Source organism: Mustela lutreola, chromosome 2 (genome assembly GCF_030435805.1).
Source record: "Mustela lutreola isolate mMusLut2 chromosome 2, mMusLut2.pri, whole genome shotgun sequence".
In the NCBI taxonomy this organism is placed as follows: Eukaryota; Metazoa; Chordata; class Mammalia; order Carnivora; family Mustelidae; genus Mustela; species Mustela lutreola.
The window spans coordinates 83,409,775-83,437,024 of NC_081291.1; the positions used below are offsets into that span (position 1 = coordinate 83,409,775).

The 27,250-nt window shown below is 40.6% G+C and overlaps 1 protein-coding gene across 14 annotated transcripts in view; it reads left to right on the forward strand.

Annotated features, from left to right (window-relative positions):
- THRB (thyroid hormone receptor beta) overlaps positions 1–27,250 on the forward strand; it is a 384,236-nt gene that overhangs the window by 197,153 nt on the left and 159,833 nt on the right. The gene's annotated exons all lie outside the window — the stretch shown is intronic.

Consider the following 27,250-nt stretch of genomic DNA (forward strand, 5'->3'; position numbering starts at 1 on the left):
TATGATAACCTTAATTACTTTCTGTTTCTGTTTTACTTAATATGATAAAGACTATCTGCCAAAAACTAATAAACAACAAAATTCTAAATGGTGAAACCCTAAGACTCTTTAAATTTAGGCATAGGAGTGTCTCAGTGATCTATTGTCACATTAATGCCTCAGAACAAACAACTATCAGACTCCAGGGGCATATGATAATAATATATGAGTAACTCACAGTCAGTGGGGATCAAGGGATCGGGGCTGGGCTTTTGTGCATGTCTGTGGTCAGCTACAGGTCATCTAGGCAGCTATGGGATCGTGTCTGGGCTTACCCATGTGTCTGGGGCTGGCTGCCTGTAGACTGATTTAAGATGGCCTCCGCTAGAACAATTGGGAAAATTCTACTCTATACAACATGCTCTCACCTTCCAGCAGGCTAGCCCAGGCATACCTTCGCGGTAGAGACAGAGGAGTAGAAACAAGAGGAAGCCCAATGTCAGAGCACTTTCTAAGCCTCTGCTGGCATCATATTTGCTAACATCCCATTGCCCAAAGCACCCATGGGGCTCATCCTAGACTCAGGGTGTGAGGGCAATGGTAAGTTTCATGGCAAAGGACATGGATACAGGAATATCGGAGACTGTCTTTGCAATCTCCTGCGGATAGGAATCCCTGGTTCCACCAGTATTATTTATCATAGCTTCAGAGAGTCCAGTAAATTTATATTGAATAATTATTTAGCATAATTCATGTAACCAGAAAATTAATCTTACCTTTTTTTGTTGTTGATGATGTGATGGCATATCTACAAAAGCCAAAGACTCTAGTAAAAAATTGCTACAGTTGGTAATGATGTTTGGGAAAGTGTCTAGATTGAAAAATAAATGTAGAAAAATCAATAGGTCTTCTTTTTAGTCATTGCTTTGGCAAATATTTATTGAACACTGGCTGAATGAACGCTAAGCACTCATCTACGGCCTGGAGATAATAGCAGTAAACAAAAGAGACATTGCAGTTGGAGGAAATGGAAAATGAACCACAACTGACTAAATATAAGTCAGATGGTGACAAGTGCTGTGGAGAAAAATAGAAAGCCAAATAGCTTATAGCAAATGCTTAGTGGGTACGTGGGCAGCAGACAATGGTACGCTGTTGTCTACGGGGTGATCAGGGAAAGCATCACTATTAAAAAATGTGAACATCTGAACAGAGGCTCAAAGTCTATAAGGAAGCCTGCCATGCTTTGAGACAGTGTAGTATGTGGTGTGCTTTATTTATAAGAGTTATCAATTATTGGTGGAGATGGAACTATTACCATAACAGTACAAATTATAAAATACTTTGGAACAAACTTGAACAAGAAATGATTTGAAGAACATAAAACATCATCTGTGAAAACCATAGGAACTATTCTATGTTTTTAAGAATTTATTTATAAAGAGAGGGAGTGAGTGAGAGAGAGAGAGAGAGAGAGAGAGAGAAGGAGTGGGGGAGGGGCAGGAGGAGGGGGCTAAAGAGACTCCCTCCTGAGCAGCATCCCCCCCACCACCATCTGGCGATGCAGGACTCAATCCCAATGCTGGGATCATGACCTGAACCAAAGGCAGACACTTGACTGACTGAGCTACCAAGGCACCCAGAAACTATTTTAAAAACATAACAAAAACAAAAAAAGAGGAAGCCAACTTGCCTACCAGATAGTTGAGCATACTGAAGCAACCATTTCAACACAACATGATATTGGCAAAGGAGTAAAAAACTGATCATTGCTGATTGGAGAATCCATCTGGAACTAAAACTATACCCATACTTGCTAACATCTTCAAAAGTAAATTCTAGATAGATAATGGCACACATTTTTTTTTAAAGATTTTATATATTTATTTGACAGGCAGAGATCACAAGTACGTGGAGAGGCAGGCAGAGAGAGAGGAGGAAGCAGGCTCTCTGCTGAGCAGAGAGCCCAATGCGGGGCTCGATCCCAGGACCCTGGGATCATGACCTGAGCTGAAGGCAGAGGCTTTAACCCACTGAGCCACCCAGGTGCCCCTGGCACACATTTTTTAAATGAGAAATTAATATATGTTAGTTGTCTATTGCCGCCATAACAAATCATCACTAACCCAGTAGCTTCAGGAAAACAAATGTATTATCTAACAATTCTGTAGGAAACAAGTCCGACATAGGTCTCACAGGGCTCAGGTGTCAGCTGGGCTGCATTCCTTTCTGAGGCGTTGAGGGAAAATTCATTTCTTTGCTATTCCTAAGGCTTGTCCACATTCCTTGGCTTGTGGCCCCTTCCTCTATCTTCAGAGCCAGCAATGTTGCATCTCTCAAACCATACTTCTATAGTCACATCTTCCTCTGGCAACACCTGGGAAAGTGTTCTCCCCTTAAGGATTAGTGTGACTAGATTCCTCCCCTGGATAATCTAGGATAATCTCCCCATCTCAAGTCTGCCCCCTCATCACACCTGTAGTTCCTTCTGCCTTGGAAGGTAGCATCTTCCTAAGTCCCAGGGATGAAAACTTGGACATCTCAGGGGACCTTCTCTGTGCCTACTGCAAACACTTTAAAGGAGATTTAAGAGAATACTTTTATAACCCAAATGTCAGGGAAATGTTTATAATCAACAGGGAACTAACTCATAAAGGCTAAAGGAAAAGATGAGCCTGCTGTACCATGTAATTTGTTTTAATTGTATGACCAAACATACCATAAACAAACTCTAAAGACACATGCTAGATGTCTTCCAACATATGGCAGACAACATGTTCACATCTGCATTTTTATAGGGGTTATAAGAGTTATTAGGGGGGGAAATTTTTGGAAAATGGGGAAAAGATATGAATAGTCAGTTCACATGAAAGCAAATCCAAATGGCCAAAAAACCACATGAAAATATGTTCAACCTCAGTAGTTTTCAGAAAAATGCAAGTTTATGGTAACAATGAGTGTATTTGTTCCATAAAGCTGCCAGAATGAATTACTACAAACTTGGTCACTTGAAACAATAGAAATTTATTCTCACAGTTCTGACGGTGAGAAGTGCAACATCAAGGTCAGAGCCATGCTCCTCTCGAAGGCTGTAAGGGAGAATATACCTTTTCTCATCAGCCAGTGTCTGATGGCTCTATCACCCCAGTCTCCATCTTCTTCTCCATCTGGCTCTCTTCTCCCTGTGTCTCTCTCCTGTGTGTCTCTTATAAAAATATTTGTTGAATTTAGGGCCCACCAGATAATCCACAATGATTTCCTCTAGATATCCTTAGTTATATCTGCAAAGACCCTTTTTCCAGTGAGGTCATATTTCTAGATTCTGGGAATGAGGACATGAACATATCTTTTGGGGAGATGGGGGCTACCATTCGTCTACTATAATAAGATACTAACCTTCATATCAAATTGGTAAAAACTTTAAAAGATCACTAATATATCCACCACTTTGGTCAATGGAGAGTTGGAGGTAGGGAGAGGTGGACCTCATATACTGCTGTGGTCTTGTGAATTTTTGAAAAAACAATCCCTATGACCCTGCAATAGCATTCCTGGGTATTTACCCCAAAGATACAGATGTCGTGAGAAGAAGGGCCATCTGTACCCCAATGTTTATAGCAGCATTGGCCACGGTCGCCAAACTATGGAAAGAACCAAGATGCCCTTCAACAGACGAATGGATAAGGAAAATGTGGTCCACATACACTATGGAGTATTTTGCCTCCATCAGAAAGGATGAATACCCAACTTTTGTAGCAACATGGATGGGACTGGAAGAGATTATGTTGAGTGAAATAAGTGAAGCAGAGAGAGTCAATGATCATATGGCTTCACTTATTTGTGGAGCATAACAAATAGCATGGAGGACATGGGGAGTTAGAGCGGAAAAGGGAGTTGGGGGAAATTGGAAGGGGAGGTGAATCATGAGAGACTATGGACTCTGAAAAACAATCTGAGGGGTTTGAAGTAGCGGGGGGGTGGGAGGTTGGGGTACCAGGTGGTGGGTATTATAGAGGGCACGGATTGCATGGAGCACTGGGTGTGGTGAAAAAATAATGAATACTGTTATGCTGAAAATAAATAAATTTAATTAAAAAAAACAATCTAGCAAAATCTTAATTCAAACACACAACACACACACACACACACACACACACATGTGCACACATCATATATTATATGACTCAGCTTCTGGGAGGGAGACAAACCATAAGTGACTCTTAATCTCACAAAACAAACTGAGGGTTGCCGGGGGGAGGGGGTTGGGGAGAAGGGGGTGGGATTATGGACATTGGGGAGGGTATGTGATTTGGTGAGTGCTGTGAAGTGTGTAAACCTGGTGATTCACAGACCTGGGGATAAAAATATATGTATATAAAAAATATATGTTTATAAAAAATAAAAAATAAAAAAATAAAAAAAAAATAAAAAAATAAAAAAATAAAAGCATCAGTATGCAAGATTTTGTACACAAGAATGTTATTGCATCATTGTTGTGGTGAAGGAAAGACAAATATGGAAACAAAATGAATGCCCAGCGATCAGGGAGTGACTGAAAATCATTGTGGTACACCTATACCATGGATATGTATGTATAAGAGATTTGAGAACTATCTGGAAGAATAAGCATCAGATTTTATTACAGGCAGAGTGATTGGTAGATCATGCTAGAAGTCATGTTTGAGGCTTTCAGTGGAAAAGATTTCTTTCTTTTGAGTCACAATGCCTGGAATCCTGTTTAAACTTCTTGATTCCCTAATTCTTGATATAACTGAGCAAAGTGACATGTCAGCAACCACTCTGAATCTGTGACTGTCAGCCTCGGGTAAGAGGCCACCCCTGCTCACCTCTCAAGCTCCTTGATCCTGTGAGTAGATGCCAAATTCCAGAAGAAGCAAAGAGTTTAGGTTCTGCTCACCCTGAGGTGTAGTGAGGATATTGTTTTGTGATTTGACTGGACAGACGCAGAGATGTAATCAGTGGCTTTTGACAGAATCACTGCTGAGTAGGTGAGAAAGTTCCTGTGCCGTTTAGTCCAGGAACTAAGAGGCAGTATTGGGCCGGTCCAGTCAAAGATGCCTTGGCCCTGCTTCCTGTAATTCCCCCAGAATATTTTGAGCAATGGGAACGCATTGTAAAAGGTACACAGCTTTTCCCTCCAGAAAAAAACCCACACACATTCAAAGGTATAAACTCTGGTATGTTTACTTTAAAAAAAAAAAAAAAAAAAAAAAGCACACTTGCCCAGAAAACTCAAGGCTTCCTGGAATCTCTATTAAAAATTCAGATGTACTGATACCTTAATTTCAGCCAATACTATTAACAAGCAGAAAAAAGAGAAATGGTGTGTGTGTGTGTGTTCATAGGAACTATTTTTTCAAAATAGTGGGGAAATGCAGTTACACCTGGTAATCTGCGAAAACCTGAGATCAGAGAGTTTATTGATCCTTTCAAATTGTTTGCACACTATGTGGTATAAAGCATCAGATCTGTGTTAACTCCAGATGGCTTAGAAATATTCAAAAATAAGTCATCACAGCAGATCTCTTGAAAAGCATCCAAAGATCAGGTAACTCTTCCCAGAGACCTACCCTGACCAAGCTCTTGAAAGCCCTTCTTATTTTTAGAGAACACTGGGTACAAGACACGATTCGTAGTTTTCTTCTATATTTTTATCTTATTCTACAGTGAATATAAATTACTTTCCTAATCAGAAAAAAAACCACATTAAGTAAAAACTCATCTATGTGATTTGAGAATTACAGTTCATAAAGTATTTTTGGAGTGGATTTTTAAAGAAACAGCCAAACGAGATACAATCCATAATCAGAATTTCATAGCATGAGTGCCTGGAGACCTTTTTTCATGCTAATGTTTATGGAAGATTAAACTCTCAATTAGTTAGAAACGTGAGAGACAGTGTGCAGCACAGGGGAAAGGCTTGTGTAAGAGGGACATAAAGCCAAACGTGGTGATTCACTTCCCCTCTAAGCCTCTGTTTATTCATTTGTTGAGATGACAATAATTCTTACTTTTGCAGAGTTGTTACAAGGCTTAAGGTTCCAGAGTGTCGGAAAATTGCACCCAATAACTAATAATGTATGAAAATCCAGGAAAATATCTCTTTATCATGTTCTTCCTTGTTTTAAATAACCATGATGGATTAGTCCATTTGTCTTCAAAATAGTCTATTGGGCCATTGATTATTGCTCAATAAATAGGTGCACTGTACTGCAATGTGATCACGGGAACAAATAAAAGTTTTTATTGAGAAGAAGTGATATTAGAAATCAGGTCTGTGGTTCCCCTGGGGCCTGGGTCATGCCTGTGAGGGAAGGCTCCCGGATGACTGGTAAGCATCAGATTTTTTATCTGTGTGCTGTTTACATACTTCATACATTTATATCCCCTGCATGTCTCAAAGTGTGTTATGCTTTAATAAAAAGTGGAACCAAAAAAAGAAAAAAGCAAAGGGATGTCCCAGAAAGTATCACCTATATATCTTGAATGGACCTCATTCTTCTATTTTAATCTTTCTCACATTTCATATACACATCAGAGAAGAAATCAAAATGAGTGCTTCAGAATAGAAGTTTTCAACTAAGGTTGAGCATCAGGCTGGTTTTGGAGGGTTTTTGTTTTTTTGTTTGTTTGTTTGTTTGTTTTAGTAAACATCAAGGGGCACCTGGGTTGATTGAACATCCAACTCTTGGTTTCAGCTCAGGTCATGATTTCAGGGTTGTGGGATCAAGCCCCATGTTGGCTCCATGCTCAGCAAGCACTCTGCCTGAGATCTCTTTTTCTAACCCCTCCCTCAGCACACACACATGCTCCCTCACTCTCACTCTCTCTAAAAAATAATAAATAAATCTTAAAAAAAAAAAAAAAAAAGGTAAACCTCAAGATCTGCCGACCACTAGAGACAATGAGTCACTGGATCTGGGAGTGGGGCCTGAGAATCTGTACTTTTTAACTCCAAAATTAGGAATATTAGACTGCTTTCAAGTCTAAAGCAGAGGTTCCTAAACTCTGCTGCATTTGGGGATCACCCAAGGTGTTTAAAAAATATTGAGGCCTGGATTTCACCCCTAGAGCTCCTAATTTAATTATCTGGGAAGTGACTAGGACGTCCAGATTTTTGTTTTTCTGGGCATCTGCATTTTTAAAAGCTCCTCTCAGATGATCCCAGTGTATAATATTTATGAACAACTCTCTAAAACAGAGGGAAGGAGCTTGGAAAGCTCTTACAGGTGTTTATGAACAGCAGTGAGAACATGGGAAAATCTCAACATCATCTAATTGGCAGACGCCGGATCTGCCACCACACTGTCCACCATCTGCCCTGGCCTGTGGCTTCCACATAAGGAAAACATTTATTGTATGCTTCTATAATGAGTGTGTATTTGTTTATGGGGTCTTAATATCCTGTTTGAGTCGTCCTCCTTCTAGCCTGTAAATTTCTAAATGGCAGGGCAGAGGGCAGGGTAACTGCTTGTACAGACAACGGAGTGTAGCCATTCAATGGACAATTGCAAAAACGCAGAAGTTGCTTTCTGCAGGTCGCCAGAGAGGCAGACACCAGCATTTTATATCTCATCTTCCCCACTGTAGACTGTCCCAAGTAAGGTGCGTACTCCAGGATTCCATCACTCTGGTGATGAAAACTGCTTCTCTTTTGATTGGGAACTCAACGCTCCAGACGATTATGCTGCATGTTTATACAAATTCTTAACTTAACCTCCTCTCTAACTCATGGGTCCTACCTTGGACTCAGTCCCTTCAAAAGACTGTTTCTTAGGGCACCTGGGTGGCTCAGTGGGTCAAGCATCTGACTCTTGGTTTCAGCTCTGGTCATAATATCAGGGTGGTGAGATCGAGCCCTACATTGGGCTCCACGCTCAGTGCAGAGTCTGCTTGAGATTCATTCATACACTCTCTAAATAAATAAATAAAATCTTTTAAAAAAAAAAAAAGACTTCTTGTCTCATATATGCCTTAGAATTTCCTTTACTATGTCCAAGAGGTGGAGCTAAGTGGGATTAGAAAGAGTAGGGCTCTTGTCATTTATCAAGAAAGTGGAAGTTGCGCTTGAAACAAGCAAAAATTAAGAACCCATAGTTTGAGTCATTTTGTCTATTAGAGACTCTTCAGTGAGAGGTAGCAAAATCAGTTCTAATGTCTTACGTTGTTCTCATAAACTTAAGCATAAAGCTTCTAAGCAGCCCTATTCAATGGCCATCCCAGAAGGAAACATGCCCCTCTATCAGAAATGCCCTCCTCCATCCTTGATAACTTAATACACTCCTGTTCACCCCATGATAACTCATTTCTGAAACCTTCCCTAGCTGACCAGGAGTTGAGGATGAGGATTTGCTCTCCCCTTGTATTCTCGCAACACACTGTTCACATATTGATTATAGGATATGTCATGGTGTGTTATAAATATTTGTCTTCAGGCCAGGCTCCTCTTTTAGACCTGGGCTCTTCTTAAAAGAGAAGGGAAACTTACTCAAATTCCCAGTCTCAGAACTTAGTCCAAGGTCTTGGCACATGGTAGGACTCACACCACCTAATTACAGAAGACGATGTTTAGCAAATGAATTGCCCATCCCGACGGTGTGGCCATATTTATTAGCAGGAGCTTTGGACAGCAAAGCTTCTAACTGAAGCTGACGTTATCCTAAAATAGGAAGCCACATCAGTGCTGCCTTTTGACTTGATAAATGTTGGCTCTCATTCCATCCAAATAACTCCAGACTCTCCAATGGGGCCCTAATGGAAGATCAAAGAGGCTTTTAAGGCCTGGTCCTTTTCTCCATTTCAAGTAGTGGGTTAATGCTACAGGTTAATTCTAAGCTCTTGACCTGAAGCTGGAATGGCAATGGAGGCATATCTGACCTTTAATTCTAAGTGAAATAAAAAGACAATGGAGTTGGAGAGGTGAAGGTGTGAAAGGGAAAACAAGTGCTAAGTTGGGGTAGGAGGAGTGTATAACATTAGGTAAGAAGGGATGGAGATCATCAGTCTGTGCTGTCCAGGACTACGGCCATCAGCCATGCATGGCTATTTAATTTAAGTGCAAGTTGATAAAAAAAATTAAATATTCATTTCCTCAGTCACATTAGCCACATTTCAGGTGCTCAGGAGCCACACGTGGCTAATGGCTCCCACTTTGGACAGTGCAGTTGAAGAGCACTGCCGTTCTCACAGTAAGTCCTATTAGACGTCGTTGGATAAATTCTACCCTTTGCAGATGGGGAAGCCTGACAGCTGCAGAAGGCTGGTGACTAGCCACAGACACACAGTAGGCCTATGCCTGGGACCCAAACCTCAGGAACCCAAGGCTGGCCTTCCAACACTTCATGCTATGAGATTACCCCACTTCCGCTCCTCTTTGTCTGTGTAAGTCAAAGAAAATGAGGAAGGCTGGCAAATTCCAGTTCAAGTTCAAGTCAACAGTACAGTAGCCATTGGGTGCCGTTATACTAAGCAAACTTACAGAAGGAAGATTTGTAAGTAAAAAGTTCAGGTATAGTAATTATCTAAAATGGAAAACTTCTAAACAAAGCTTGTCTTTATACTTAAAACACTAAGCTACATGGTCTTAAAAAGCATCATTTAGCCCCTCAGTTTAATATCAGCTCAGAAGGTTGCATGCTAATCAGTAACTCCATGCACACACCTGTAGCTCTTTAACCGCCTGCTTTTGTATAACAATTATACATTGTTGTGCCATAAAATATTACCTCCAAAAAATTCACATTCGCATCTTCTAAGTATACATGACTGTGGCTAGAGCTGTCACACATCATGCAATGACATAAATTATTTGGCTTTTCAAAATGTTACTTATACATGTTCAAATTTCTTTCTCATATCTTGAGCTGGTTTCGATAATATAATAATGTGCCCATGTATGCCCTCCTGAAGGGAATATCAGCTTTCTTTATACATTAAAATTGGGTTTCCAAGTACGACAGTGTTAACTTTTCAGACTTGGGGCAACATGTAAAATAGGATTATGTGAGAAATTTGAGTTGGTGTCATATATACAGGGACATTTTTGGTCCTGGTTTTTCAGAAGGCCAACAGGGATTTTCTTGAATTTGCAGATAATTTACCCTCTTACTTTTGAGGGAGAACATCTCTATCCTGTTTCCTTACAATTCTTGGATGACTATGCTGAGAACCGGTCACTTCTTAGAAAGCAGTGTACAGCTCGTGTGAAGGGGACATTTCCTCTCTGGTAAATGGAGTCACATGTCCAGAACATTTGTGTTATTTGACTGAAAATGCAGACCCTGCAGTGTGGTTGGATGATAGTGGCGTGAGTGGTTCCAAATTCTAAGGAAAGCTCAACAGCTTAGCTCATTTAACAACATGTCTCCACGTTCTCCAGTCCATTCCAGCATCACAGTATCTGGAAGTCATGATCCTCTTTTCAGAGCCCCACAATGCAGTGATACAGGGAACTTTCAAACTACTAATATTTTATACTCGATTCTGAGACAGACCCATGAGGGGTAGTGTGTAAAAACACTGTGAGAGAGGAACAAAAGAAAATTTGCTGTTAAGAAGTTCTATCAAATAATATATTTTTTCTTAGAAAATTCATAAAATTTGATGTTTTTTAAATATATTAAAATATTTAACTTTGGCAAAACTTCCATTTTTGCATTGAAATGCCCCCGTGTAATTTATGGGACCCTGGATGTTTTATGTGGCCTTATTTATGTGGCCCTATTTATTTGGAATGTGGACATAGATCAGTTAAAGGGCCAGGAAGCCAAAGCAACTGGTCCAAATTTGCAGCTGGTTGCCTATGTTTGTGGTAATCTGGTATTGTTTTGCCAGAGTGTAGTTATAGTATCATTTACACAAAGTCATAACACTTGTTACCCTTATGATATTCCATGTGAAACGTCTTACAGCTATTATCCCACTCAACCTTCACAAATGCTCTAAGAGATGGAGCTATGTGGTCTTATTTTACTGATAAGGAAACAGGTGAGAGAGGTGAAGTGAACTACCCACTTACTACTTGCACAACTAGGAAGTGATGAGGCTGCATTTGAACCCAGGACATCCTGACTTCAAAACTGCTACAAGATATTGCCTCTCAAAGAAAGGCCAAGGAGAGCCTTGGCTTAGCCTGCCCAGGACTTCTGGAAGAGTTTGGGCTACCAAGCCAGATGCCCATGTCTACAGCATTCTATTGGTTTTCCATTCCAGAGAGCAGTTGTAGTCTTTAGTTGATTTGTCATGTACTCCTGATTCCTCCATCCCCTGCCCACCTCTCCATCAAATTCCACAAAGGGAATAATTTAATCAACCTAAATGAACATTTCACCAAAATCCTTTTCCCAGAACTTCTGGAGAAATTCCAGCAAGCAGTTTTAAATCTTGGTGAAATGCATTTTGCAGAAGTAGCTGTCCTTTAACACAAGAGAGAGAAAATCAGAACAAGAGTCTACAAAGCCTTCCAAAGAGTGGTTCAAGGGCCTCTGCTCTACTTCTTGTGCTCTGAATTTTTGGTTGATGACTAGTTTTGCAAATAGCTTCAAAGCAAGTTGCTCTCCTTCCTTTATTGATTTTTAAACCTAACATTTAATGATCCTGTTACAACTGTAGTTGAGATGAGGCCACTGACCTTTTTATCAACCAGATTTTTTTATTGGCTACCCAATATTTGCCAGGTACTGTGCTGAGAACCAGGAATTTATCAATGAGAGCAAGATGGTTTCTGGTCCTGAGCAGGGGAGCTTACCATCCAGCTGGGAAGAAGGACAAAGAGCAAACTGGTGCACTTACTGCAATGTGTGGGAACTCAGAGAAGGGAGCCAACATCTCTAGCTCTTTTGGAGCCCTGCTTATGTCCAAAATACAAGTATGACAGTTATACACATCCCTAATGCCCCTAAGGGCTGAAATGTAACATTTTTAAAAATTTTTTTATTTATTTGCCAGAGAGAGCCACAGCGAGAGAAGGAACACAAGCAGAGGGAGTGGGAGAAGGAGAGGCAGGCTTCCCACAGAGCAGCGAGCCCAAGGCAGGGCTCTATTCTAGGACCATGGGATCATGACCTGAGCTGGAGGCAGACGCTTAATGACTGAGTCACCCAGGCTCCCCTGAAATGTATCATTTTTGTAGAAACTATGACCATGGAGTTCTTCAAAAAGTGTTTTGTTAAAAGTAATGTATGCTTATAGTAAAAAAAAAAAAAAAAAAAAAAAAAATTAATGACATTGAGAAGTTCAGAAAAATATAAAATAAAATGTAAAATTCCCATCCCCCATCTCCCAGCCCTACTCTCTGCAGGTCACTACTAGTAAGATTTTGTCTACCTTATCAAAAATTTTGTGTGCCCAGCATTTCTACTATACACACACACATACCGCAAATACACCTTTTGCACAAACTGGATCATACTCATATATCACGCCATGATTTATTCTCCCTTTAAACAACAAAACTTTGACACTTTTCCATACCTCTCCATATAATTCTATTTCACAGGTAACAGGTGTTATGATTTTGTGTAAATACTGTAAATATACTCTAGTCCCTCTCATTCTTTTAATAGTCACATATTAGTCTATAGTATAATTAATGCACCAAGACTTATTATTGGGTCTTCTACTGATGAACGTTCACACAAGCCACAGTGTCTACATCTATCTGAATGAACGTGTCTGTGAGATAAATTCCAAGATGTGAGGTTGTAAGTTCAAGGCATATATGCTCATGGAATTTTGACACATACTGTCAAAATGCTGGACTGATTTGCACCTTATTGACTGTATGTTAGAGATCCACCATTTTCTTTCACATGAAATACAATAAGCCATGCATTCACAGAGTGCCTAAAGGAGCTTTGAAAGCAAGAAAAGTACACCTCATATTTGAGACAGATGTAAGCAAAGTCCTGGGTCATTTGCTAATAAGAGAAAAGGACAGAGCCACAATTCAAAATGCCTCTGCTTTCCAAAGTCCTTCTTCTAAAGTCTTTCAACTGCTGTATCTTAGGAATTTAATTTAAGTGTTTCCTTGAACTTTGGGTTCAGGTACAACTTGGCTACTCATGATCAGTTGCAGGAGGAAAAGGAAACAGGAACCTATTTTGTGGATCTCTCTTAGTCGGGGAAGACTCTCTGGAGGGAAAGTATGATCAATCACAGGTGACCAGGACAAATGACCACCCGGCTCCCTCTCTTACACAGTCCTGGGGAAGCCCTAAGACTAAGCTCAGTTTGAACCTGATCTGCCCTAACTGTTCCTCTTTGGTATGGAAATTTGTGGGAACAAGACATGTCTTGAGTAACTATGCCATTTCCCTACAGTCAGGTCAGTCAGAAAAATTTCAAGAATCATTTTAGGATATTTTATTCCACGCCTGGCAGAGCACAGAAAAATATTAGCCTCTAGGCCTAGAAGACTGCTTTGGGATCTCCAACTAAAAGGTTTCAAGGTTAGTGATTACTAGGCAGTTCGGCTGCTGTGACTGATTAAAACACCAGCTCAGGATCAACAATTGCTAGAAAAATTGGGCTCCTCTTGTCAGAAAGGTGTTTTTTTTTTTTTCAATTTCTTATTAATGAGGGTGTTCTAACCACCTAATTGTGCATTGTATCTCTTGAGGCAGGAACAGAATTAAGTTGTCAGAAAATCATACCTTTAACAACTGAAGTCCTTTGAGTCTATCTAAGGAGGAAATTTGATCCATAATCATTTTGTTTCAAACGGTTGAACATAGTTTTTGAAGTTTATAGTGGACATGCCTAGGATATGATGCTGCCCTGAAAGAACATTCTGTTTACAAGATGTCTCTGGTGTCAACTCAGACATTTCAGAATGGCCCAGAACATGACACACGGCTCTCAGAGACTGCCCAGCCCGTGAAGAGAGAAACATGCATTGCATTTAATTAAAGCAAACTTGCTGGGAGATTTATTTCCCTTCCTTCATATCTAAAAAGAAACGTAACTAAGCACCAACTATTTTTCCCTCTGCCAGTGTTTTGGGGTTTATCTTGGCTCATGCTTTTTCAGCTCAGACATTATGGAAAACTTTATTGCCTTGCAGACACGTTTCTGGGCGGCTGAGGGAATGAAAAGGAAGCACAACTTAGTTGATTTCTTCTTTGCTAGGAAATAGTATCCAGAAAAATAAATACTATCTGCCACAGTTAAAAATCAGGAGGAAGAAGCTGAGCATTGCCTTTGAAAATAAGGAAGTTGTTTATGAAAAGCATCAAAGGCCTTTGCTGGAGATGGGGAAATGTGTAGGTAAAGTTGCGAAGATTTTAGATTCGTCAGCATGCTGGGGAACAGCCCAATACTCTGATTTTCTGTTTATATATAGATAGAGAATTTTTAGTCATGCCAGTAAGTAAGGAAACTGATTTCAATTTCAGGGTATTTAAAAATATTTTAGAGGGATTTCATTTAAAGAAAAAAAAAAAAAAAAGGAATCGTCTTTATAGGCATTTTAGCCTAGGCTACATTTAATACCCTTCACCAAGAAACAAACTCCTGAAGATGACTGGGTTTTCTCTAAGTGCAATTATAATAGATAATCAAATGCAAATTTAAATTTTGTTTTATTTCTGAAAGGCAAAGTTGTCTTTTAATCCTTAGCGCCCTACCTCTAACGCCCCTGCCCCCCAAAAAGACTGCTGAATGGATGGATATACACCGACACGCTGGCTGTTTTGCCTGAACAAAAATTAGAATGCAGTTTCTTTGAAGTGAGAACCATATAAAACTGCAATTAAAATGAGCAGATTGTGGCACTGTTTTATGTTTCTACCTAAATAGAATGCACATCTCAGGCACACAAAATTTGTGTGTATTTACTAAGAATTTAAAACTTTGTGCAAAGCCGTCAAGCACGCCATTTATGAAATAGCTCTCTCAAAGTGAAGTTGCGTACCTGGACCTCTTTTTGGTGTTTTAAACCCCATGTGCTTGATTTCTTTAAAAATTCTCCAGTCTTCATGCGGCTAATAAGCAGCCGTAATAAAGCCCTCGTTTGTCTGCTTGCCAACCCTCCCATTTGGCCAGTAAGCCTCTGGCTTGAAACCCCGTACTGGGCTCTGGTCCATTTTTCGTGAGTCTCCTCTCCTCTCCCTCTTCTTAGCCAGCGCTCTGGACAACAGTCAGAAATCAGAAGGGCTTTATTTCCTCAAGCAAGTCACTTCTTTCAGCGTTTCTGGCATTGCTTTGGTGCAGTGGCTTTAAACGGATGACCGCAGTCCCCAGTAAAAAATACATTTTATATAACTCCTGAGCCTACGAGTGGTGTGTGTTTACAAACTCAAACAAAAGTTCCACAAAACAATCCTTGCTCTTAGTAAATGCAGGGAACTCCTTCCAGTCAACTTTATTTCGTTTTTTAAAAGATGCTTCTTGCTACCCACTAAATTGATTTCTCAACCCACTAATGGATTGCGACCCATAGTTTGAGAAACACTGCTTTAGTGTACTTGATTCAGCCCGAGAATTTTAAGTTTGGCAGTCAATCACAGGCTTGCTTATATCGGCAGAAAAGGCAGGACTATTCATTGCTAGGAACATGGTGAAAACATCCTTTGGCAACTTTCAGAAGACTTTTTTAATAGCAGTAGAATAAACAGGTATTAAGTTTATTAATGGAAGACTGTCTAGGCCAGAAAATAGCAAGGGGTTAAAAAATGGCTGTCATGTACTCTCAGAAGGTAGACAGAATCCCACAGACTCTGGTTCTAGAACTTTGCTTCCAAGTACAGCTTTCAGCTGATTAAAAAAGAAGAAGAAGAAGAAGAAGAAGAAGACGAAGACGAAGAAGAAGAAGAAGAAGAGGGCTGGTGTATTTTCCAGGTAGTAGGGAAGGGAAGTATTTCAGAAGCCAGCACTGGGGGTAGGGGGTACTTCACATGCAGAAAGGCTGGCTCTCTGACTGTCCATCATGCCCCATTTCCTGCTGGGACCAGGACCGGAGTCTCCTCTAGGCTCACAGCCACGGGCTGTCTCAGCCACCTCCTGGCCTTCCCCCACCCCCCTTTTTACCACCTTGGACCACAACTTGTTCTACTTTGACCACCTGGGTGAAAACTCGTTTTCTAGATTTGGAGCAAATTAAAAGCTGTTCTTGAAACCTGAAGGCAGTAGTCTACCAGGTGTGTTTACTCTACAGTGTAATCCTGTCTCAGATCAGAATCTTAGTCCGTTCCACTTCAGAGCTGCAACTTCCATGAAAACCATGAGTGTAGAGAAGATAGGGGATATACGTGCCGTTCATTCTGTGTTTGACAATTTTCATTAGTTCTGTGAGTAAATGTTGCCTTCTCTTCCTGGTCTTGTGCTATGGATGTGTCCTTTTTAAGCTTATGCTGAAGCGGGATAGGAATTTATCAGATGACAACGGAAAGTGGGCCAGATCTAATCAGTCCAGGAGCCTGCCTTTTTGTTTCCCTACCGTGCTACATCAAGTTTAACTTCAAAGGGGCCACCACATGCGTTCTGCCTCATACCTTCTGCACTTTCCCCGTGCCATTCAGAAACCATTTTTAAAAGTCATCAAGAGACATTCCTGAAGGTAAAGATTCTTGGGCATTCTCGAGGATTCTGAACAAAGCTGGGACATCTCTCCCACTGAAGGTTAGTTTTCTTCTCTCTTTCAAACAGAACAGGAAGAGCCAGAAGAGTAGGCAGCAGGGTAGCAGAAGCCTTGAGGATAATTCTCATTTCACCTGCAAACAGGAGATTCTAGAAGTCTATGCTGCTCTACAACTGATTTTCTGCTTCTCTAAGCTAGGAAAACTCTTTGCCTACCTTGCTCATAGAACGGATGTGGCCGTCAAATAAAATAAAACACATGAAAACACTACGACAAACGTAAAGTCTAAAGGCTGTGTTCTTTTCTGCTTTCCATTAGTCCAAACCTAACGCGGGGAAGAGGGTGGTATTTTTAAGTGCTCATCACTCTAGGAGTTTGGATGTTACAGAGAAAGTACAGGGCTTAGATCTGAATAAAAGAGGGGCTTAAATCAAAGACATCTGGTGGGGGAGCTAGTCAGGGGGTGTTCAGGAGCAAAAGAAAGAATATGAGAAGAAAATCGGTCCAAAGTACATCTGGGGGTTATACCACGTATTCTAGAAACTCTCCAGAAGAGCCTGGATTTCTACCTCAAGTGCTGGACCTTTAAATGGCTGCTTGAGAGTCCTATGTCTCATGAACGTTGAACATTATTCATTGGAATTTATCCAGCTTCAACCTCCATCATACTTGATCTTCAACTTCTTAACTTACAGGAACATACTGAAGTTTGAAGTGAGAAGGGCCATTTGAGCCCCATTCTTGCATTCCTCCTGGCTCTGAGTCCCTTCCCTTCCTGGCTAGGGTAGGAAATGTAGAATTGTTGCTTCCTCACAGAAACATGGTTGTTTACCAGAGAAATGAAGGTCAAGAAGAGGTGTGAAGAATGGCGTTTACATGGGAAGAGAGAGACGTTGCGATGAAGAAGTTGTGTCTCAATATAAAATTTCCATTTCTTCTAGTCACACCATGATCTTAAATCTCGAAACTGTTCTGGTTTCAACATGAGTAAACAAAGCTGCTCGTGAAATGCTTTGAGCCTGACATGAGGGAGCTCAGCCTCACAGAGGATTCATGTTCTTCAGCTTTATCTACAGATGATCTAGCCATTTGTCCCAATGCAGGCTTTTGAGATGCTTAAACGAGAGGAACCTGATTGTTGAGGCTAAAATATTAAGCCATTCACATTAAGTCAGCTGCACACAAAATTTCTCCTTTGCCTCTTTGCTAGTGATGGCAACAGAGTAGAGCTGTGAAGAAATATGGCATTGTCTGGGATTCCTTTCTTTCATTGTGCGTGTAAACATCTTATTGAATCATGCTGAAAAAATAGTGTTAAAAAATGTTTTCTTTAGAAAGTTGCTATTTTATAAAAGTATGTTGGTATGGGTGAACCCTACTTTGTTGATAAAGACTTGTAAATGAGAAAAGACATGTCTTAGTTTGGGCTGCTATAACAAAATACCACAGGCTGGGTGACTAAAACAACAGAAATTTGTTTCTCACAGTTCTAGAAGCTGGGAAGTCCTCACAGTTCTAGAAGCTGGGAAGTCCAACTTCAAGGTGCCAGCTGATTTAATGTCTGGGGAAGGCCCTCTTCCTGGTTTGCAGACGGCCATGTTCACAAGGCCATTCCTTGGATGCCCTGGGGGAGAGTGAGATCTCTCTGACTTCCTCTTCTTATAAAGACACAAATCGCATCATGAGGGTCGCAGGGTTAGAGCTTCAACATATGAATTTGGGGGAGACACAAACCTTTATCCCATAATAAATATAGCCTTAAAAATGAACATTAAGGGCACCTGGGTGGCTCAGTTGGTTGAGCGACTGCCTTCGACTCAGGCCATGATTCTGGACTTCCAGGATCGAGTCCCACATCGGGCTCCCAGCTCTTTGGGGAGTCTGCTTCTCCCTCTGATCTTCTCCTCTCTCACGCTCTCTCTCACTCATTCTCCCTCAAATAAATAAATAATTTTTAAAAATGAACATTAAAAAATTCTAAAAAGCTTCTAACTTCAATAGTGAGTGTAATGTAAAATTACTTTTACTCTAGGTAAATTGTGAGTGATAATTTAGCAATTCTTCAAATAATAGCAGAAGTACTATTTTCTGGTACATGTTAGTTCCACTTGAAACCTAGGAAATAATCAGGAAGGTAAGGTTAGAGAGGCTTCTGGGAGAGAAATAAAATATATGTAGCATAAGAAATTGCTTTTATAGCTTATGAGGAGGAAGAGTAATAAACAAGCACCTGGTTATTTGTAACCATTTTTGTGCCATGGACCCATTTGGCCATCTGATGAAGCTTATAGGCTCCTTCCCAGAATACTGCTCTTAAGTGTATGAAATAAAAGACTTAGGGTCACAAAGGAAACTAATTATACTGAAATAGCGTTTCATCCCTGGACCCATTAGGGACCATGCTCAATGGACCACAGATTAAGAACTCCACATACTTGAAGCCCAAAGATGGATAAAAAAGAGCAGTAAGGTCAACAGATTCCAGATTCAAACGAATTTTCAGTGCGTTACAATTACTGCTTCACACTGTAGGGATGAAGAACAAAGTTCTGCCTTGATCTCAAAGTAGCCTAAGAGCCCATCACAATGTTTGAGGACAGCTCTTGAGAGCAGCCAAAACTGGGACCCTGGGACTGCAGAATCTGTAACTTCTTTCTTTATGGAGCTTCCAGATGTTTTTCAATATTAGAAGTGTCGAATTTTGGGCCACCTGGGTGGCTCAGTCAGTTAGACCTGCCTTCAAGCCAGGTCATGATCTCAGGGTCCTGGGATCAAGCCCCAGACCAGGCTACTTGCTCAGCGGGGAGCCTGCTTCTCCCTCTCCCTCTGCCTGAAGTTCTGCCTAAGGCTCTGCCTACTTGTGTTCTCTCTCTTTCTCAAAATAAATAAATAAAATCCCTTAAAAAAAAAAAAGTGTTAAATTTTCTCTCAGACCAGTCCACAGGTTCACTTTTCCTATGAGGACTCTTTTCCAGTTCTCTGCTTAAAGAATCAAGTTACCCTTCACCTTATGTCCTGTGAAAGCTGAAGGTTAAATGTCAGTGTGCAATGGACATCTACCTGAGTAGTGCTTGTTCATTGAGTGAGCCCTTCTGAGCAGAGCCCACAGCAGGGTCTGTGCTGGTTTGGGGAATTATAGATGGTTTGAGATTCGGTTCCTGCCCAAAAGAAGTTAAGAGTCTGGAGGTAGGAGAGACTAGTAAAAAGACACTTTCACTACAATGGTACTACTGACATTTCAAAACTTGTTCTCAAATGCTGTGACTTTGATAGAGGGCTGTGATGTAATATGCCCCCCTTTTCCATAATTCTAGGTCTTCACTAAGTGAAAAATACAATGCATTTTTGTGCATCATGTATTGCACACAGTCTGGCATTATCCTGCTGACTCAAGAAGCAAAAATGGGCTTTTTCAGGGATATTGAGCAGGGCTCAAATGCTGAGTCTTCCAATTCTCTGCCTTTGGGCAAGATGAACTTGGACTTTGCTAATAGAATGAACTCTGCTGATTTTTTATACATTACACAAGCTCTCTTAGTAAATCTTAGTAGTTTTAACAGTGCTCAAATTATTTCTCATTTTTCTTTTCCAGTTTCTTTAAAGTATACTTCAAGCCTGCTTCTGTTGGTCCTGAAATGGAGATTAGACAGATACCATAATAGCTTTTATATACTTCATATAGTTTACCGAATAAAAATATAATGAATTAGTAAGAGATGGAATAAGTGTATGTGCAAGCATTGTGAATATTTTCTATTTTGTGCTCTGGAAGTCTGGTCTCTTTAATGTTTCTGACTATTCTCTGGTTTCCAGCACCATTATGGATTCCTTTCAGTGGTCCTAAATTCCAAACTCCTCTTAAGGTGAGAAGAATGGAATGATACTTTTGCCTACTTGGAAGGAAAAATCAAGCTTAATAAAAATATATCCACACATGTTATGAAATAGCGTAATTATTGGCAAGCAAATGATTATTAATGATGCTACCGCTTGGGAACATTGATTACTTGGCAAATGCCAAAGGACTGATTTACTTGAATTCTAGAGAAAGGGTCAGTAATTCTTCATATGTGGAACTTAAATGTGACATTACTTTTGGCCAAGAAAGCCACTGAGGAAAAAGACATCCAGAAGGCAGCAGTGAAATCTGGGGCAGCACATTGACCACTTACTTTTAAAAATTTTGTAACTAGTTTAATTCTACGCATGTCTATAATAAACTGGGCCTTGTTGGAAAGTGACATAAATATAACCTCAGCAACTTTCCGCTCAAATTTTGTGTAAGTGAAAAAAGTTTATATAACTCTGAGATTTTGAATTTGAAAATGCATGTGGAGGTTATGTAGACCAGGGGTCTTCAAAGTAGAGCCCCCAAACCAGCAGCATCAGCATCACCTGGGAACTTAGAGACACAAATTTTCAGGTCCTACCCCAGATCTACTGAACCAGAAATTCTACGGGTGGGGCCCAGCAGTGTGGGTTTTAATGACTCTCTGTGTGATTCTGATGCACTACAGTTTCAGAATCACTGGTTTCAGGTGGCACTCTCCACATTTTGATCCAGATCGTTCTTTGTGGTCAGGGGCTGTCCTGTGTATTGCAAGATGTCTAGCAGCATGCCTGGCCTCTACCCACCAAATGCCAGCAGCACCCCTCCCCACTCGTGACAATAAAAAATGTCTCCAGACATTGCCAAGTGTCCCTTTGGGTGGGGGGTACCAAGCTGTTCCCTGTTGAGAACCACTGCTCTAGACTACCCTCCAAACCCAATACAGGAATCTCTTGTACAGCATTCTGGATAGATACTTCTACTACAGGTGGGAGTTCTTTTCTTTTCCTTCTCCCCTTAGAATCTATGGAACTCATAAACTCAATAACCCTACCCCAACATGTAATTACTAAAAACTGAAACATTTTAAATATATTTAGAGTATCTATAAAATTTTTATAAATGGCATGAAATTAATTATATAAGAAACAGGAATGAATTTTTGCTTAAGACTTTATCTATTTATGAGAGAGAGAGAGCATGAGCAGGGGGAGGGGCAAAGAGAGGGGGAGGGGCAAAGAGAGAAGCAGACTCCCTGCTGAGCAGGGAGACCAATGCAGGGCTCCATACCAGGATCCTGAGATCATGAACCTGAGCCAAAGGCAGATGCTTAAACAACTGAGCCACCCAGAAAACCCAAGAATGAATTTTTTCAAGTGTGTTTGATTATGGGTCTTTCTTCAGAGCTGTATTTCAGCATCGTATCATTCATTCTTCCCAGAGCACACACTGCTCCTACCCCATCCTACCCACAATAGACCCTGGATCTGCTCAGATGTTCTCTGCACATTTAACCCCATCTTTAATTAGTGTTTGACTCCTTAATTCTATACATAAATCCTCTGATCTTACTCATCTTGTCCTTAGTCTTATCCATCATCTCCTAGGCAGTGCTAAGTGTTTTTAAGTTCGTCTTCTCATACCGCCACCATTAAGGCAAGTCCTATAATTATTCCCGTTTGTAGAAACAAAAATTTGCTGAGCTGGATACTTTGTTCCAGGTCCAAAAGCTGAGAAATGATGGAGCTGGATTTGAACCAAGGGAGAACTTGATCTCAGGCTGTTAATCAGTGCACTATTTTGAGTACTTAAATGTCTAGCAAACGCATTCACTCTTTAATGCAGGATCAATGAATGAATAACTGACTTGATTATTTAAAGCTAATGATGAAAGCTTTCAGATGAATTACCTAGAAGTTCATTCATCAGCCTATTGTACAGTGTGAATGCAGGCGCACCTCGTTTCCTTGCATTCCACGTTACTGCACTTCGTAGACGTTGTGTGTTTTATGAACTGAAAGTTCAGGACTTCCGAGGAGGAAGTCACTACAGATGTGGTGGAAATAGCAAGAGAACTAGAATGAGAAGTGGAGCCTGAAGACGGGGCTGAATTGCTTCAGGCTCATGATAAACTTGAACAGGAGAGGAGTTGGTTCTTAGGAATGAACAAAGAAAGTGATTTCCTGAGATGGAAACTACTCCTGGTGAAGATGCTGGGAAGTGTGTTGAGATGACAACAAAGGATTTAAAATAGCACATAAACCAAGCGGATGAAGCAGCAGCAGAATTTGCCAGGGTTCACTCCGATCTTGAGCAGAAGTTCTGCTGTGGGTAAAGTGCTCTTAAACAGCATCACAAGCTTCAGAGAGATCGTTTGCGCAAGAGTCACTGGATGCGGCAAACTTCATTTTTCTTGTTTTGAGAAATGCTGCAGTTGCCTTCCCTTTCAGTGACTGCCACCCTGATCAGTCGGCAGCTGTCCGCGTGGAGGCAAGACCCTCCACCCGTAGAAAGAAGCTCAGATGATGGTTAGCATTTTTAGCAATAAAGTATTTTTAATTAAGGTACATACATTTTTTATTTTAAGATAATAATGCTATTGCACACTTAATAGACTGTAGAATAGTGTAAACATAATTTTTAAGTACCCTGGGCCCCCCCCAAATAGACTCGCTTTATTATGATATTCACTTTGTTGCCTGGATCTGGGACCAAAACCATAATATCTCTGAGGTACGCCTGTATCAATTATTAATGCTAATCGGCCACCTTTGGGAGAATGGTTTCCAAACTGCCCCAGTTACTACTCGGAGAAGCCATATACAATAAAGACAGTTGGACTTTTTGGCCTTCAGTCTCCAAGGATGATAGTGACTTAACTTAGCATGAGAAGGAGGTTAACAAATAGAGAAGAATATAGGGAGGTTTCCCAGACTCCTTTCGTCTCCTGCAGTCCCTGGACATTTCAGTTCCTGGGGAGGTGGCAGTTTAGGGGCAAGTACAAAGCCCATTGATGTGTCTAAGTCCAAGAGTTATTCAGCCTCTGACATCTGTCAGATCACCTGGATAGAGTATTTTCAGCATGTAGAGGGTCACAGGAGGTCCAACGGGACCTAGTGAATCAGAAGCTCAAAGGCCACAGCCTGGTCTTTTAAGTCGTGTTTTCAAGTCCCCAGGTGGTTCGGCTTCACACCAAAGGTCGAGAGCCAATGCAGGTCACTGTCTTCTCCCAGGCGGTCCCCAAAGTCCAAAAAAAGGGGACATAAAAGAAGCCCACCACAGTCAGTCACAGAGTTAGGTTGCTCTCAAAAACACGCGTTTCCATCCTACTTGACACAGAGCCAAATGAAAAATACAAATAGGGCCCCAAAAGCAGTGTGACAATCATTGGCAGTTTCTTTTCTCTTGAATTCTTTCCCCTCGTAAGAGAAAGGATCAGACAGTGAAATTTTCGGTAGCAAAGGTGCCGTAACGACAGGTTGGATTTTCGAGATAGACCGAACAGCCTATCTCTGTTTGGTTTTAAAACCAAACAGTGAAGGGAGTTGAGGGAATTCTGAGGGGGAGATGACCATGAAAGACCATGGACTCTGAAAAACAATCTGAGGATTTCGAAGGGGTTGGGGGTGGGAAGTTGGGGGAAACAGGTGGTGAGTAGGTATTAAGGAGGGCACGTATTGCATGGAGCACTGGGTGTGCTGCATAAACAATGACTTCTGGTACAATGAAAAGAAATTTTAAAAATTAAAAACTAAAAAAAACAACAGTGTTTTAAAAAGCCGAAAGTGTCCTCAGAGATGATCTATGACAGCTCCTTCATTCATAGATGAAGAAAGCGAGACCAGTGGTGGTGTCCAATTTTCAAAGTTTCATAAAGTTAGGAGTGATTATTAACATTCTGGGCAAACTCACAGAGTAGTTTTTAAGCATAATGTTTAAAATTAAACTTAAGCTGTCCATGGCTATCCCGTATCCGTACGTGAGTTTAAAATGATTGTTACATGTTGCTTTCTATTTTCTTTTCCAAACACACATTTATGTTTGTTGCAAAACTCAAGATGCAAACTTCTTGTTTCCAAAATATTTGGAGAGGAAATTGTGGGCCAGAAACCAAGTGCCAGGTAGGTGCTAGGCCAAGCAGAGGACCACACTTGGAAGGAACACACGTGCTCTGATAAGAGAGTGTCATTTAGACTCCTTGAGTCTTGGCTTACCAATCCATAAACAGCACATTATGTGAGAGCAGAAAAACAGAGTGCTTGAGCTGGAAGTCAAGGTGGCACTAAAGTCAGTTTGAGAATATTGGAGTCGAAGCTCCTTTAGTCCTCGAAAAAGTTCCCGTCACAACCCACTGGAAGTGGAGATTGTTTCTGTTGGCTAAAAGGCAGAAAGTGGAGATGATCTTCTCCAGGATTTTCACACTGCAAGTTGTAAAAGTAGTGAGCATGAAATGAATTAAGTGCATCATATCCAGCATTTTTTTCATGAAAAAAAATGGATTAGAATAGAAGCTGTATAATAAATCTCTCATTGGAAGATTGGGTAGTATTTCATGAAACTTGGCTTGGCGGTGTGTGGAGGGGGGAGTTTCGAGATGCAAAATGTACTTATCATAGATCATCTAGTCCAGTAATATCTATAATACCTGCACATTGTAGATAGGAAAAAAGTTAGACCAAAAGAGGTTAGGAGTGCCCGAGTGGTTCAGTTCGTTAAGCAACTGCCTTTGACTCAGTTCATGGTCTGAGGGTCCTGGGATCAAGCCCCGCATCGGGCTCCTTGCTCACCAGGAAGTCTGCTTCTGTCTCTCCATTCTCCCCCCATCCATGTACTTGCCTGGTCTCTCTCTCTCTCTCTCTCTCTCAGGTGAATAACATCTTTAAAAAATAAATAAATAAAAGTAAATTAAATAAATACATAAGAGGTTAAGTGACTTGCCCAAAGTTGCACTCTTATTTAATACAAATTGAGAAAATTAAATTTAAAAAAAAAAAAAAACCAGCTCTGTCCTTTAAAAATTCAGTTGTTCCCAAAATCTGAGTAATGATTCTACAAACAATGACACAAATTTTCCTTAGGAGAAAACCCCAGAGCATACTGGAAGAACAATAGCATCTGTTCCCATGGGATATTAGAAGATTAATCATTTTATTAAACTCAATGAACTGGGCTGGGTGTCAAGTGCTTTGGAGGAATTACATCATTTCATTCTCCCGCAATAACGTAGGTGCTCCACTCTCGCAGATGAGTAAACAGACGCTGAAAGAGATGGCCATTTCTCCACCAAGGGAAGAAGCCGTCTTGTGAGCCCACAGCCCAAGCTTACTTGCTTAACTGCTCTCTCTCGTCTTACTCTTCAAATGACAAAGGAGTGGCTAGCTAAAGAAAAAATAGACTGATGCCTAAATTCTAATATACACGCACTTATTTAGAGTTTAGGTACTATATACTTTATAAGTAAGGCCAAACCAAGCAAAGAGTACAAGAATCTTCTCTCTCAGAGAAAAATAAATGGAAAAGCAAATAGTATAGGATGTTTGAGTGGAAACTTGGCTGCCAGCACAGTTTTCTGTCAGACTTAGTGATTCTTAAAATTGATTAACCGATAACCACTAACTGGGAAAGCAGCAATCTGGTATTTTTGCAGTGAACAAAATAAGATGAATTCTTGCTTCACTTTCTCGAGGCAGGTGCCCTGTGAATGTCGACTTCTTTGTTTGTCACAATTAGGATATAAATGCTTGTGATTGTGATAATCATAGAAGAGAAATAGACAAATGGGAATGAAAGAATGGGAGGAAAAGAAAACAGAGAAAAGGAATGAGTCATCAAAACTGATCAGTACAAAGGCTTTATATGTGATTGATGCATACATTCATTCATTCCTGGCTTCTTGAGGTAGTTTTTTGGGAAAAGATGAGATTACAAATGTATGTAACCCACAAAGAAAAAGAATACAAATGAGTCCATAGGAACTTTAAAATAGCTGACACTGATTTCCTTTCCCAGTTAACCTTAACTGTTTATCCCTCTGGTTTTTGCTCTGAACGTTGTATAACTTAAGTCCGTATAAACAGTATTCCAATATAGTACATACCATTTACCATCCGATGCAGAGAATTAGAGATTGGGAAAAGTCAGTTTGCCACAGACTCAATTGCTGAATGGAAATAAAAATAACTTAGACGGCCCTCTCCGAATCACTCTTAGGAAAACACTCCTTGAAATTAAAGGGCAAAGAAGAATGATCATCTAGACCATCCCACCCCGCCAGCCAGTCCTGACATGCGTTGTCAAAGACACCGTTGCCACTTAAAGTGTGATCCTGTGACCGGCAACATAGACATCACCCAGGAGCTTGTAAGAGATGCGAATCTCCACCCCAAACCTCCCAGATCACAGTCTGCATTTATCAAGGCGCCCAAGGGATGTGGGTGCATGTTAAAGTTTGAGAAGCAGTGGGCTATCCCCTTATAAGGGAAAAGAAACTCAAGGTTACATGGGAGCACTTGAGATCAAAGTACAGTCACAACCACCCAAGTGGGAAGAATTCAAGGTGCAAGTTGATTATCATGATGGAATACGTGAAATACTTGGAAGGAGGTTCGTGATTGACCCGTCCCAGTCAGGACAAAAGGAAATGGAAATTGTCTTGGGAGAGATGAAGGTGAAGGGTCAGATAGAAAGAAACCTAAAATGCTTTCTGTCTGATCCATTTCTAGGATAGGAGGATGGCTTAGATCCCCCAAGGGATATTGTTTGGTCAGTGACCTCTTATTTAAGAGAAATGGCACTGGGTTTGGTTTTTGGGTTTTTTTTCTCTCATTTACAGTGGTGATTAAAAT